This window comes from Capsicum annuum, chromosome 7 (genome assembly GCF_002878395.1).
Source record: "Capsicum annuum cultivar UCD-10X-F1 chromosome 7, UCD10Xv1.1, whole genome shotgun sequence".
Taxonomy (NCBI): Eukaryota; Viridiplantae; Streptophyta; class Magnoliopsida; order Solanales; family Solanaceae; genus Capsicum; species Capsicum annuum.
This window is the reverse complement of record NC_061117.1, coordinates 17,474,054-17,490,013: the sequence shown is the minus strand read 5'-3', so window position 1 is coordinate 17,490,013 and position 15,960 is coordinate 17,474,054.

Sequence of the window (15,960 nt, the reverse complement as noted above, 5' to 3'; positions counted from 1 at the left end):
TAGGCATTTCATCAAACACTTGCAATTCATGTTTTAAGCTAAGCATGGAAATAGTTTTAAGACTTGTAGTAATAGCATGCTTTCAATACTAAAATCACCAATTAAGTTTTAACTCAATGAACAACACAATTCAAATGTGTGGGGTTTAATAACAACAACAATTACATGTAAACATGGTATAAAATCAAAATTCATGGGGATTAATGGTTAAATCACTAAAACTTGTAAAAATTATAACTTTGAATTTGAAATTGGATTTTTTGACTGCATGGGTGAAAAGATCCCATGGATGAACATCTAACATACCTCAAAATCTTAAATCTTGAAGGAGAATAACTTTTCTTAAAGGTTCTTAAATGGTGACGCTTGGATTCTTGAGTTTTCTTGAAGAAAGGGATTGAATCTTATTCTTGGGGAATGATCTCGGTAACAACCCTAGTTTTGATGTTGAGGATGAATGAGGAGTTATGTTGTTTAAGTTGATGGAATTAGGGGTTAAAAAGGGTGGAAAAAACCTAAAAATCTCATTAAAATTGTCATTCAATAGCTGAATGGGTCCGGTTGATGGTCTAGGTGATGGACCATCACTCTGGTGACTGACCATCATTTTATGGCCAGAAAATAAGCTCACTGTCATAGGTTTCTAGCCTAGCTTGACGGTTTGTCAACCTGGCCATCGCGCTTCGGCAGTCGAATAAGTCTCTGGTAAAATGGGCATAACCTTTTACCCCAATATCAGATTAAGGGAAAATAAGTATCGTTGGAAATATAATTCAATTATCTAACTATTGGTGGGTCATAAGCTTCGTAATTCATCGTATAACAAAATATATGGTTGTTTGAAGTTGACTATAGCAACATCCTTCTCAAGAACTTAATCGGTAAGGGATATTTTGATTCGTCTAATAGCTAGGAGTTATTTGAGGCCTTAATATACATCAAACTCTCTCATAAAACTACCAAAGCACTATAATTTATTTCTCATGATCTTAAAGCATGGTTCTAATATTGGTTTGGATTTTTAGGGTATTACAATATCTCCCCATTGGGAAATTCATCCTCAAATGAGGCTGGTTTAGCTGAGAGTATTGAAGAAACTGAGATCATATACTAAACAAGCATGATTGGGAACATGAGAACATAACTAGGTCTAAAACATTATACATAAACTGAATATCATGAACTAAACTGATTTTCTTTAATACATGCAATGACATGAGAATGGTTATAAGGTTGAGATTGGAACTAGAGAGTCAACTTATGAGTACCCATTACTTCAAGCTAGATCTTGTTACGTAAATATAAGATGGAAGGTTTAGGACATGAACGCTTAGGGTATTATATTACATCTCCCCCTTGGGATATTATGTCCCTCCAAAGAAACTGACTTGGCTAAAATACTGAGGAAAGACTGAGATGATACATGAGATACTTGCGAACTTAATCATGACTGAATATCTGGAATCTGAATGGATGCCTGATGCATGAACTAAACTAAAGTTATGACTTGTATGGTTATGAATGAATTTACTCCTGAATAGGGGAGATGAAAACCATAGGAACTTGTCTACCTGACTGCTAAACCAAATTATTGGCTATACAAACTAACTCATACTGAAAGCTTATACTTTTGGAGTATTTCTTCAACACTCTTTCTATGAAGTTCTAACGACTTTTGGGAGAAAAGAATCTTGGAATGGTTTGAATAAGACATCTAAATAAGAAATCACAACATGGCTAAAATTCTATAATATGGGACACAGGCCTATGAAACATCATCTAGGATAGAGTTACTAAGTCTTATGCACTGCAATTGCTAACTTACAATCTTAGCCACACTTCTCAAATACTCCCTCAACTATACTTTCTACTTTAACATCATACTTCACTTGAGGCTACTAAAAATATTCACATGAGCACTGATAACTCTACCTACTGAGGTTTGAGTTGGACTGAATTCTCCCACTATGTTCAAGCCTACCTGAATCTACAAATGCACAGATAATACTGTAATACTCTACTGAGTCTTGAATTCAATACACTATGTATTTTCATAACTTCCCATCTCCTGAATAATTCTAATTACCCCTTCAACAACTAAATACAACCTCTTACTAGCCATTCACTAATGTGTAATGCATTAAACCACTTACACACCATCATGATATTCAAGCCTACCTTCATAACTATAACCTCATGTAAAACAAACATGCAACAATCTTTCCTTAACATGAACCATTTACTTTCTCACATCTAAACAAATTAATCATCATCACCATAATTTCATAAGGAAAGGTCACTGAAGAGTTAGAACATGAGATCATGAAACATGAAAGAAATACCATACATAACTTGGAAACTTGACTGGGGCTTGAGGAATAGAGTATAAATGACATAAATTCCTTAAAGAGGTCTAAATTGAGGACATACATGTCACAAATCTGAATTTTGCTGATCATCAGGAGTGAAGCATGAGTCATAGAAATTAAGCATACTGAGAAAAATGAATACATGAGTCACGAACTGTATGACCTAAGTTTGGAGTTTCTGAATTCATGGAACATGATTCATACTACTGGGTGAACTGGAACTCCTCATAATAGGGACTGGGAGAGTACATGATTTACTATAATATGCACGAATATGAGCTATGATCATAGAGTTGACATGTAAGGCATGAGTAGATATCATGATAACTGAAGTACAAATAATGAAATAAGCATAGGCCAGGCATCTTCTTCCCTAGTGTTATTCTACAACACCCTAGTATCACTACTAGAATCTGAGAGCCTGACTTGGTTAATTGTTCCATCATCTCCTGCTTAGCTTTAAGCTATCACTCAAAGTCTGTGAACCACTACTAAACACTAAACTGAACTACAATCAGTTTACTCTAGAGTCTGAGACACAACAAAGCGCATAAATACTATACTTACCCTGAAAGACTACACCTGATAATGTAAGACCCACTGTTGGTACTTCCTTCTGATATACAATTCTTAGCTTTGTATATCTCTAACAATCATTATACAATAACTAAAACACTAACTAACTTAGAATTTTCAAGAGTATCACCATACCATGAGTTCACACCATCTAGTGCTTTAACTCTGCTTTACACTAACTCAAATTCTTGCATACACTATTTCAATCCTACTGATTCACCTTGCATACAACTATCCTCATGGATATGTAATCCACCAAATTCAGACAATACTATCCCCACTCTATTGCTACTAAAATTCTGGGTTCATGTTTCTAATACTAAGCCATCTACCGTCCTAGGATTCCAGGAAGGGCTCTGAAAATACATCTGACCCTTAAGCAATGAGGTAATACCTCTCCATTCAATGACCGATTTATTCAAAAACTAACACTGAACAACTCTATTTCTGAAATCAAAGTGATTTTTTGGGATACTGAAATCGGACAGTTTCTGTATACCCATCTGGCTAGGATAGATTTGCCTACTGAGGTAGACACTAAGAAAGAATCTTCTAAGGTTTTGGGACTGACACTAAACAGATAGCTATATAGGGGGTTATAAAACAAAGAGAAGCTCTAGGGTCTAACAAAGCATAAATATGTAAATGAAAGACCTGTAACGTACCTATAACCACATCAGGAGAACTTTCCTGATCCTATCGAGACTGAAGAACATATAGCCTGTTCTAATGTGAACACTAGTGGTACTAGAAGTAACGCCCTGCTTAGTTAGGAAATCGACTAAAATTAGGGCAAGACTATGCTGGCTCTACAAACTAGCCTATGAGTATTCTCTGACTCTGTGACCTTGCCTACAACATCCAAAACACACCTCAATTCTGGATCTACACACACCCTTATGATTCTTACCATATTCTGTGCAAAGAGGATTAGTATGAACACCCTTCACACTATCCTGTGACTTAGAGTCAGGTGCTCTATTTCAACTGTCATTCTTAAACTTAGGCACTGGTACACTAGCTGAAGGTGGATCTGGGGCTGAGAATTTCTAACAGAATTGGGAGCAGTTAATACCTCTTGACCTTGGCTTAAAACTACTTGTTTTGGCCCTTTTATTATTTCTCTCATTCTTCCTACACTCTTCTTTCTCACTCAACTAAGCATGAATTAAAGGCCTAGATAGGACAACGGCCTGCAGATTATTCTGAGTAACTACTGAATGAGCTAAGGTAGTGAAAGTAGCTCTAAATTCGGCATGAGAGACATGCTCATTTGGGGTATCTTTATGAATAAGTGAAGGTGCGGGCTCATTCCCAATTCTTCTTTCATTGTTGTTTCTTGGAGGCATATTCTGTAAATAAAAGAAAGAATTAAATTAGGAAGAGATTTTAACTTGAGCTCATGTTCATTCACATGATTTGAACACTGAAAGAAGGGAAACTTTTCCTAAAACATTTTGTAGCCTCTTGTCCATAAGTGAGGAGAGCTTTACACCATGCACAAGACTCTACTCAACGCGTCTTTTAGACTCTCTAGGACACTTTACAACCTTAGGCTCTGATACCAAATTTGTAATGCCCCAAGAGTACACTATGAGAATTACACGCTACTTACGATCACAAGTGACCACAAGCTAACCCATGATACTAGTACCTACTATGAGCACTAAATAAAATTAATAACAAAAGAGTATTTGTAGAATTTAACTGAAAAATGCCATAAGGTCTTAATTACTAGAACATACAATTTGAAACATAAGTCTGAAACATCTGAAGTCATACTATAAAGACTAATAACAACTGATAAACTTACTTTGGTCTAACTGACTATCTGAAGTATCTGAAAGCCTCTATACTAACCGAATAGGAAGTTGATGGGACAAACCCCAACTAACTCCAACTGGCTAAATAACTTAACCGCTGACTTAAATGAATATAAGACAAATCCATCCTTAAAAAATAAGGACTCACCACTGCTACTACTGCTAATAAGTTGATCTATCTAAGCACGGTCAGGAAGCTGAGAGTCCAAACCTATGAGATTAAACATCATAGGATAAGAAATGAGTATGTGATCAGTACTTTGAATGTACTGGTATGAAAGATGAGGTTAGGCTATTATGCATGGTTTATGCGCATGAATAATAACTGACTGAATGAATAGCATGGGATAGCTAAACATGAAGTAATAAATAGCTGAATAATATGAGATAACTAAGTGAACATACATGAAGTAAAGACTGAATGGTTAGAATGAGATTACTGAATATAAGTTCGTGAAAGCTATAAAATCTGAGAATGCATGACCAAGCATATAATATGATTCTAAAATAGTTCGTGAACTAAAATACTAACATACTGATAACTGTATTCTATGGTCAATGCAAACCTGAACTAAAGTATACTGAATACTGAACTGATACTGTGGAAGCTATCATCTAACTGACATGCCTTAATGAGCTAATTAGGGTCCAACCTGTGAGCCCAGTTGGAAGGGTGTCAGTACCGTGCCACAGGTACTAACACATGACTGAGTGGATCCACTAAAGTATTATCTTGAAGGACTAAGGGTTACCCTCAACTGGCAGGTACCCTTATGAGATAGGTTTCAACCCTCAACTGGCAGGTTAAAATCTCAAGCTACGCTGGCTACATAGTTATAAAATGTTGGGATTGCTACAAAGGGTCACACTCTCTACTAGCAGGTAAGCCCTTATCCTTGGGTTTGCTCGGTGCTAAATCCTACTCCCAACTGAACTAACTCAAAATACTGAACTGATCTAAGTTTAATTGATTAAGAGGTTTGATAGTGCTCATTATGATAATAGTAACTGAGAAATCCACTATGTTCATGGTTTAACTAAAGTCATTTTGAGGATAGTAAAAGTATGTAAACAGCTAAATTTCAGGTATTCAAACCACCAGGACTCGATAGCAATAATAGCAAGATCATAATAAAACTTTAAGGACATGACATGTAGGCATTTATTCAAAACTCATTCTTGTAGGCATTTCATCAAACACTTGCAATTCATGTTTTAAGCTAAGCATGAGAATAGTTTTAAGACTTGTAGTAATAGCATGATTTCACTACTAAAATAGCAAATTAAGGCTTAACTCAGCGAACAACACCATTCAAATGTGTGGGGTTTAATAACAACAACAATTATATGTAAACATGGTATAGAATCAAAATTCATGGGGATTCATGGTTAAAATCACAATAACTTGTAAAAATCATAACTTTTAATTTGAAATTAGATTATAGGACTCTATGGGTGAAAAGGTCCCATGGATGAATATCTAACATACCTCAAAATCTTAAATCTTGAAGGATAGTATCTTTTTTTGAAGGTTCTTGAATGATAACACTTGAGTTTTCTTAAAGAAAGGGCTTGAATCTTGTTCTTGGGGAATGATCTTGAGAAAAACTCTAATTTTGATATTTAGGATGAATGAAGAGTTATGTTGTTTAAGTTGATGGAATTAGGGAATAAAAAGGATGGAAAAATACCCAAAAATCTCATGAAAATCATCATTTAGTCGCTGAACGGGTCCGGTTGACGGTCTGGGTGATGGACTATCACTCTGGTGATTGATCATTACTCAAAACATCATTTTATTGCTAGAAAATGAGCTCACTACTTGAGGTCGATTTCCTAGATTGACGGTCCATCACTGGCTTGATGGTCTGTCAATCTGGCCGTCGTACCTCGGCAGTCGAACAACTCTCTGGTAAAACGGGAATAACTTTTTACCCCAATATCAGATTAAGGAGAAATTGGTATATTTGGAAATATAATTCAATTATATAACCGTTGTTGGATCAAGAGCTCAATAGTTCTTGGTAAAAATAATGATATATTTGTTTGAAGTTGATTATAGCAACATCCTTCTCAAGAACTCAATTGGTAAGGGATATTTTAATTCGTCTAATAGCTAGGAGTTATTTGAGGCCTTAATATACATTAAAATCACTTATAAAACTATCAAATCACTATAATTTATTTCTCATGAGCTTAAAGCATAGTTCTAATATTGGTTTAGATTTTTGGGGTATTACACATACTCATAAAGAAGAGAAAAGGTAAGATCGCGATCGACTGGTTGGCATCTGAAGCTTTGAAGCAGTCACGGGGTTATCAATAACTTTTTACCTATCTTCCTAGACGTAAGATACCTAAAAAATAAGAAATAAAAGAAAAATGTTATTGTAAATGTCACCAGAAAAGGACTCACTCTACAAATAATTGGGTAAATTTTAGGAATCTGATTCAAGATTACTTGGACAAAGGTTTGTTTCAAATAGTAGACCGATGAATGAGAATCGAAACATCATAATTTGTAAGAGCAGTAGAGATCAATATAATGTCTATTGACTTAAGGAAGTTGTCTGACCCACAGAAAGAGTTGGAGGTGGCTGAGCGTATCCCATCCTAAAAGAGTCAAGTCCAGAAAGTATGACAAGTTATTCGCCAAGGCCATTACCAACAACTGAATTATGTTTGACATGTCAACTTTTAATCTCAATGAATCAAGGAGAAAAATATCTACCCTTTCAAAAAAAGATGAATGGCTACCTGTGGCGAGAGAGCCTTTAGCACAAGAGCGAAGGATGACAACTGATTCAATAGGATTAAAGTGGCGTATCCAAACTATGCCATGTATAACCATGTGATATGAAGTCATGGGAAATAGGAGTGACATTATCCATCTAAGTGTAAACCGAATGCCTTTGTTTGTAAGAAGTGGTTGCACAAAAGTCTGATGAGTACTGCTAATAAAACTTCTTGGATTTAGTGATTGCTTTTATAAAAGGATAGTTTGGTACGTAAAATATCTTGTGTTCACGTATATATACAATTAAAGGGAAGTTTATTTCTCCCCTAAAAATGAAATATATTCTTTTGACTTCACTTGATAAATTAGTTTTATATTATAATTTCCAATGACGATAAACACAGATTGAATAGAATCACCATTCATTAATTTGAGCTTGAATTTTATTCTTTATACTTTGCGTAACTTGTTTGTTTTTTCTAATATTACTTCATTTAAAATTTTGTTATACTAATTAGCATGGAATCCAAGTTCAACACATGTGTCTAAAGGCCAATAAATATAAAAAAAAGGAAGAACACATTCTATAATTAAATTTGGCCTTGAGGTAATAGATTTTTGACTCATTATTTAGTGTAGAATCCTGTTATATTAAGAATATGAAGGTAGAAATTTATCCTTGTTTGATGTTTATAGAAAATGATACTAAATATCATCATTATGTGATAAATTATGGTGAAAATATATATTAATATATTATGATATGGTGATAAGAGTGTATGTGAAAATATGTAATTATTTAATTGGGTTAACACTATATACAAAAAAAATTTATCGAATATATAAAAAAAGACACTTTTAGTCCTTTGAAAAATAGCTAAAGTTTTTGAGATACACCCCAACTTAAAGGAGGTCCTATTATCCCCTTGAACTAAATTATACAGTATTTTTGTCAACTTTAAGTGCTGAGCTGGCACACTAATCCAGCTAAATGAATGGTGATGGTAGACACACACATTTATTACACAAAAAAGCCCCACATTTCACTACTTCGACTCTTTAACTTTTCTAAAATACTCTACCTACCACACTTTATCAAAAAGCTAAATCGACATTAACAAAAAATCATCAGCACTTTTCAAATCAAATTACTTTACCAAAATCCCTTTGCCAAAATTATATCCAAATCACAGTGTTCGATTTCACCCCAATTGATCCTAAATCACATTGTTCGATTGGTAGTTAGTATGTAGGCTATAATTTGGACCAGTTTAAATTTTTTTCAGAAAAAGTTCTAGGGTTTATTTTAATCCTTAGTCTTCAAAATTGAAGAGAAAGGTTAGTTCCTTATAACTTATAATCTACTTTGATTTAGGATTTTAGATATACTAGGGTATATTGTGTTAGGGTGTAGGATTAAATTTTGAGTTGCGATTTTTTGTGAAAAATTGCAATATTTGATGTTGTTTTGTTAATATGTCACCGTGTTATGATTGATGCATTATTTTTCAATGAAGATGTTGTGTTGTGATTTGTGTTACCAACCCTATTTAGTTATTATTTATGTTATTATGTCAATTTATGATCAAATTTTTGCAGATATATTAATTTCTGGTCAGATTTTTATTACTATATTGATTTATGATCTGATTTTCTTATTATGTCAATTTATGCACTAGTTGTGTTACTTGTCATGACCTTCACATATTCATAAAGTCGACTAAGATTGGCTAAATTTTTCACATTCCGACAGTGAGTAAAGTTTGACCTTTTATGCTATTGTTGTTTCTTATTAACTTATCCACAAATGAATAAGAATAGACAAACAATAAGATAAAATGGTTGGATGGTGTGTCTTTATCACTTTAGTGTACAACCAAACAGAATAAGACTTGAAAACTGTTATGCTCCTTATCCTTATAAAAAATAGCATTTTTTCTTGAACTTTTCAATGACTTGTGTGAATGGATATTAATAATTCTTTTGAACTATTATGGTTCTCATAATATTATTTTTTGAATATAGGTATGAGTGGGTTTACATATTTAAATTTAAGAATATATCATGGTGGGACCTTATTGTATGATGGTGAATATGCAAGATATATGGGTGGTTTAATGAGTGAATATTTAAATTTTGATGTGGATACTATTTCATATTTTGAGGTGAAGGATTATGTTAGAGAACTACGGTATATCCCTAATTGCAAATTTAGTATAATATCACCCAATAGTTGCATTTTAGGAGACATTGATAATGATTCTATTTTGTTAACAATGTGTAAGTCCTTACAAAATAGGTTTATTTTAGATGTATATGTGCACATGCCTGAAGAGGAACCTTGTGATTCTTTTTATAAAGTTGGAGGACCACTAAAAATAATGCCAGTAAGGAAGTAAGAGATAATAAATTACGTAAGCTTTCTTTAAATAATATGGTTAGTGTAGCTTTAAATACTGCCTCAAACATTGCTTCCACATTAAATTCAATTGCTCCAAATACTACTAATCCATCAAATTCAATTGATGATCACACTGATTTATCAGATTCTAAAGATAGTGACTATTTTGTAAAGGGGTCTGATAAATCAATTGATGATTGTATTGAATCTAAAAATGTGAAAGCAACATATTTACTTGGAGATGGTAACTATGAAAGTGATGTTCATGAGGAGGTAAAAGAGCTTAGGGTTGAGCAAAGGTCTTTTTTGAAGAGCAAAAGAATGGAGAGAATTCTTGCAGACACTGAAGAAGTATAATTTTTCTATTTAGCATTGATAATAAGCAGCTAAACTATGAGGGACCAGGTCCCTGGATATGCAAGGTACAGTACAACTGGTATGTGCTTTCTACACAGTTTTATCATCTTGTGTAACAAACTTGTAGGTGCTATTTTGTACTGACTTGGACAGATGGTCCAATGACCACTTAAGCCCTAATTATCACCTAGCTATAAAAGGAAAGATATGCATCTTTAACAACTAGTTTTTTCACATTCTAAAAAGTGAAAAGAGAGGCAACAAAACCCCACTTCTACACCACTCAAATTCTTAGCTGACTATTTATGTTAAATTGAACTTGTTCTTAAGTGAGTGCTGAATTGTAATTGAACTACTTATGTTATAAGAGTAGTATTTTCTTGTTAAGAAAATTCCTTAGGTATAGTTACCTAAGTGTGTTGCTGGTTGGAGCTAACCAGTGTAGAGAGCCCTTGGTAGAGTTACTGATCTGAGGTGAATTTATACATCTCAGTGTTGTTATTTGAGCTTATTTAGTCTTGTTTTAAGGATAATTTGAGTGATTAATGAGTCAATAATGATATAATTGAGAATCTAAGTATTTAAGTACTTGATTAAAATATTTATGGTATTTTCTAAATAAGTTTGTACTTAAATTGGTCACTTAGAGTGAAAACAAGATAACTAGTATTACTAGCTTGAGCTAGGTATTGTTCTAGTTGATCTCGATGAATTATAGTATGTGTGATGAGTTCCTAATGGTATGATTGTGTAATAATATGTGTAACAAACTTTTTATAGTGTTTTAATTTTAATTGAAATAAGCCGAGTCAAAACTAAGTGAAAGATCAAAAAGACAAAACTAGCATTCTTAACTGAAGTTTCTAGTTCATTGTCTTGGATTGAGTGTTGTTTTGCGCTCTAATACGTGGTGTTTGATGATATAATAAGCTTTTTGAGTTGGTTATGATAATGTACGGATGATAAAAAAGCGGTAAATAAAGTTTAAAAAATACCACAAGTCTTGTAATGGATGGACAACCGCATGGGACAAGATTTGATGTAAAATAGACCTCTTAGAAGTCCATGGCGCGTCGCAGGGATTAACCACTGCTATGGCACACGTGCCATACATAGGAAGATTACTAAGGACCCAAAATAGTTTGTCTATAGGATTAGGGAGACTCTCACATCCTAGTTACCGCTATGAGCTCCGCGACGCGGACCCTAGGTCAATTTCAGCAATTTTGTCCTCCTATAAATAGGACATATAAATATAATGCTATACACCTTGGACGACTTTAAAACTTGAAGGGAGGATGGAAAACACTTTAATTAGGGGTTTTATATCTTTAATTTAGTTTTTTTTTAATGGATTTTAATGTTTTATACCTTTGCAATGAGCGGCTAAAATCCCCCTTTCCAGGGTTAAGGCCAAGAACATGATTACTATTGCTTTGAATTGATTTGGTTTTGATTTATTATCATATTTTCTTGTTTATTTATACTTTTTATAACTATTTTAAGGATTATATACCCTTATAATACATCCATTTCCATCTTGTGATCTCGAGAGGTGGAATAAGTGGATAGAACGTAGAGGTAAATAGAGTAGGATTATAAGCTTCTACAGAGTGAAGTTGTAATTTGCATGTAGGATAGAGATATACCTACATGACCTATTTGGTTCACTATGGGATAAAATATAAATGCGTTTAGGTTAGTTCTCACATTCCTTCTCAACGATGTAGTTGTGGATCTAAGTTAGATAGATGATTAGAGGCTCGAGAGACCATGATCATAATATCAAACCCGTAAATCAACAACCAAGATAATTAATATAACCATTGAATTTAAATAGATTAGTATGATTTTTTGCAAGGCCTTAACCCTCGGTTTTTGCTTATTGATTGTCCAAGAAATTTACTAATACACATTGTCTACTTTGCTTTTAGTCTACAACTCTAAAACTCTTTTAGTTACTTTTACACCACTTTAATCGAAATAGTGAACTAGAATTAGATAGTTGTTAAAACAAGTCCCTCTGGGATCGATATTTGGCTTCTAAAGGGACACTTTACTATTTGGTGAGACCATGTACATTTGCGTGTACGCTTGAGTAATTATATTATTTTTAGATTTGCTATATTGAGTTTTACATAGTTTAGTATTTTTTTTAGTTTCTTTTTTTATTTTGTCACACTTCTTGATATGTCAACTTAGGATTGATGATTTTCGAGGGATGATGATTCTTGTTGTTTTTGTGGAGGACCCCATCGAGAGGATTTTTATCCAGATTTTGATAAAAGCGCATGACGAGACCTTCATAAGATAAGGAGGATACTATCCTATCAGTGGAGAAGACTACAAGTTGGTGTGAGGTTTGTGGAAATAGTGATCATTCAGCAGCTATGTGTGGTGCAAATCCTGAGTCAGTGATGTGTGTGGGCAATGCTCAAAGGCCGAATTATGAGAACACTTACAATCAAAAGTGGCAGACTCAGCCACCAATTCAATCATGGAATAACAACCAGCAGCAGCAGTTTCAGCAGCAACAACAAAATACACATGCAAGTAACATAGAGGACATATTAAAGAAGATCATGGACAACCAAGAACAGATGTTTCTGAACTAAAAAAATACCAAGTACTTTAGAAGAATTTTGACCGTTAGTTTGGGCAATTGCAGCAAACCCAAAACACCAAGACTCAAGGTGATTTGCCAAGTGACAATGAACCTCCTAAACAAGCAAATGCAATAACTTTAAGGAATGGTAAAGATCTGAATGAAAGGCATCCAAAGACAACTAAGGAGGTAGATGCAGAGTTGGATCCCCAACCAGATGCAGACAAAGTTCCTGATAATTCAAGAAAATCTAAAAACTCAAAACTAAAGTTGTTAAATAGGTTAAGGAGAGACCACCACTACCATTTCCACAAAGGATGAGAAAATCAAAGAAGGATATTGTCCAATTTATGGAGCAAACATAAGAATTTTAGCCATTCAACTGTCATCTTTTTGTTGAGACTGAAATTGAAAAGGTAAATAAAGTGAGTGTGTTGTGGATGATGTAAATTTGGAAATGAGATTGGTTGGGCCTCATTCAAAGCACTTTTTAAAATTATGTTTAGTGATAACATGTGTGTGAAGTCATCTGAAATAGTGGAAGAGTATGAAGATGAGGAACAAGAATCCTATATTCTTAAATTTTCACAAGATAAGCACCACAAAAACATACCTCACTATAAGGTCTAAGAATGCATGTATTATACTTGGTCATGCATTCTCAGACTTTACAAATTTCATGCATTCTATTTAGTACTTCATGCTATATATTCAATCAGTTATTACTCATACACATGAACCCATGCATATCAACCCAACCCTATTTAGCATACCTGTACATTCAAAGTACGGGCCGCATACTCATTTTTTGTGCTATGATATCTCATATCATAGGTTTGAATGCTCAGGTTCCTGACCACACTTAGACATCCTAGCACATCAGTAGCAGCAGTTGTGGTGAGTCCCCATATTTTGAGGATAACTATAGTTATTTTCATGCTCTCAGATCAATAGTTAGTTAGAGTTAGTTATAGCCTGTCCCATCAACTTTTATCCAGTCAGTTTTAGAGGCTTTCAGACATTTCAAATAGTCAGTCAGTTTGTCATTATTTTATCAGTTTCAAACAATTATTTTCTCGTTGTTGTTTCTAGATTTATGATTCAGAAATAGTTTAGTGTTTAAAAATGTTATGGCATATTCATATATTCCACATATATTATTTTGTTGTTATTATTTAGTGCTCACAGTAGGTACCAACTCATGGGTTAGCATGTGGTCACTTGTGATCGTAAACACCGTGTGGCATCCAAGGTGTACTCCTCGGGTATTAAAAACTTGGTATTAGAGCCTAAGGTATAAAAGTGTCCTAGGGAGTCTGAAAGCTGCATTAAGTAGAGTCTTATGCATGGGTGTAAAGCGCGCCACACTTATTGATAAGAGGCTACGAGGTGTTTTAAGAAAAGTTTCCTTTTTTTAGTGTTTATGTCGTGTGAAAGAGCAAGGGCTCATGATAAAATCTCTGTCTAACCTATTCTTACTTCCTCTTATAGAACATGACTCCCATTAAGACAAATGAAAGAAAAAAATGTAAACTAGCCAGCACCTCCTCCCATTCAAGAAGATCCCCTGAATGAGCATGTTTCTCATGCAGAGTTCAGAGCTATATTCACTACTCTAGCTCACTCTGTAGTGGCTTAGAATACCTGGCTAGACATTATTTTGGCTAACCCAATTGCCAATACTATCGCATCTAGGATTCCAGACTTTACTCAAATAAATCATCTTCTATTTTGAGGATCCAAATCTGAAGAGAATCTAAATCTGAAGAGGATCTACAGGAATTTCTCGACATGGTGCAGAAGGTAATAGACATTATGGGGTGACTTCTAGTGAGAGTGATAAATTAGCTATTTACCAGCTACAGGATATAGGCCATACCTGGTTTAAGCAGTGGAAAAGAGATAGAGACATAGATGTAGGGCCAATAAAATAGGAGGAGTTTGCTACCGTCTTCTTAGAGAGATTCTTCCTATTGGAGCTAACGAAAGCTAAGGTGTTATAATTCATTAATTTAAAATAGGGCAACATAAGTGTGAAAGATTATTCCCTCAAGTTTACTCAGCTAGCTAGGTATGCTCCTCATGTGGTGGATGATAATAGATCTAGGATGAGCAAGTTCATGTATGAAGTATCTAATAGTATGGTCAAGGAGTGTAGGACTACAATGTTGATAAAGAAAACAAACCTTTCTAGGTTGATGGTCCATGCTCAACAGATTGAAAAACAAAAGACTAAGGAAAGAGAGAGGGAGAATAAAAGGGCTAGAATAGGTAGCTTTAATTTTACTCAGCCAAAGTCAGAAGGTGGTAACTATCCTCAATTTTGTTAGAAATCTTCAGTCCCAGCTTTGTCTTTGGCTAGTGCATCAGTACCCAAATTCAGAAATGATAATAGGGATAGAGTGCCACTCTAAGTCTCAGGGTAGTATAAACAATGCTCGGATGAATCCTCTTTGCCAAAAATATGAGAGAAACCAATAGGGTATTTGTAGAGTCGGTAGTGATGTATGTTTTGGGTATGGAAAGCCAGGACACCAAGTCAGTGATTGTCCAAAGAGTGGTTAGTAGGGTCAGTCCAATCATCCCCCAATTCCATCCAGTTGGTCGACTTAGCAGGGTGCCACTTCCAGTACCACCAGTAGTCAGTGCCCAAACAGATTATTTATACTTCAGTCCCAACAGGATCAGGAAATTTCTCCTGATATGGATACAGGTACATTGCAGGTCTTTCATTTACATATTTATGCCTTATTAGATTCCGGAGCTTCTCTTTCTTTTGTAACTTCTTACATAGCTGTTGTCAGTCCTGAGATTTTAGCAGAACCCTTTTTAGTGTCTACCCCAGCAGGTGTCTCTATTGTAGCCAGACAAGTATATAGGAACTGTACGATCACAATATGCCATAAAGTCACTGCAGTTGATCTTGTGAAGTTAGAGATGATGGATTTCACCATCATTCTCAACATGGATTAGCTTCACTCATGCTATGCTTTAGTTGATTGTAGAAACAGAGTTGTTCATTTCCAGTTTCCAAACGAACCAGTCCTTGAATGAAGGGGTAGTACTACCAGAAAGATGATATCCAAGGGATG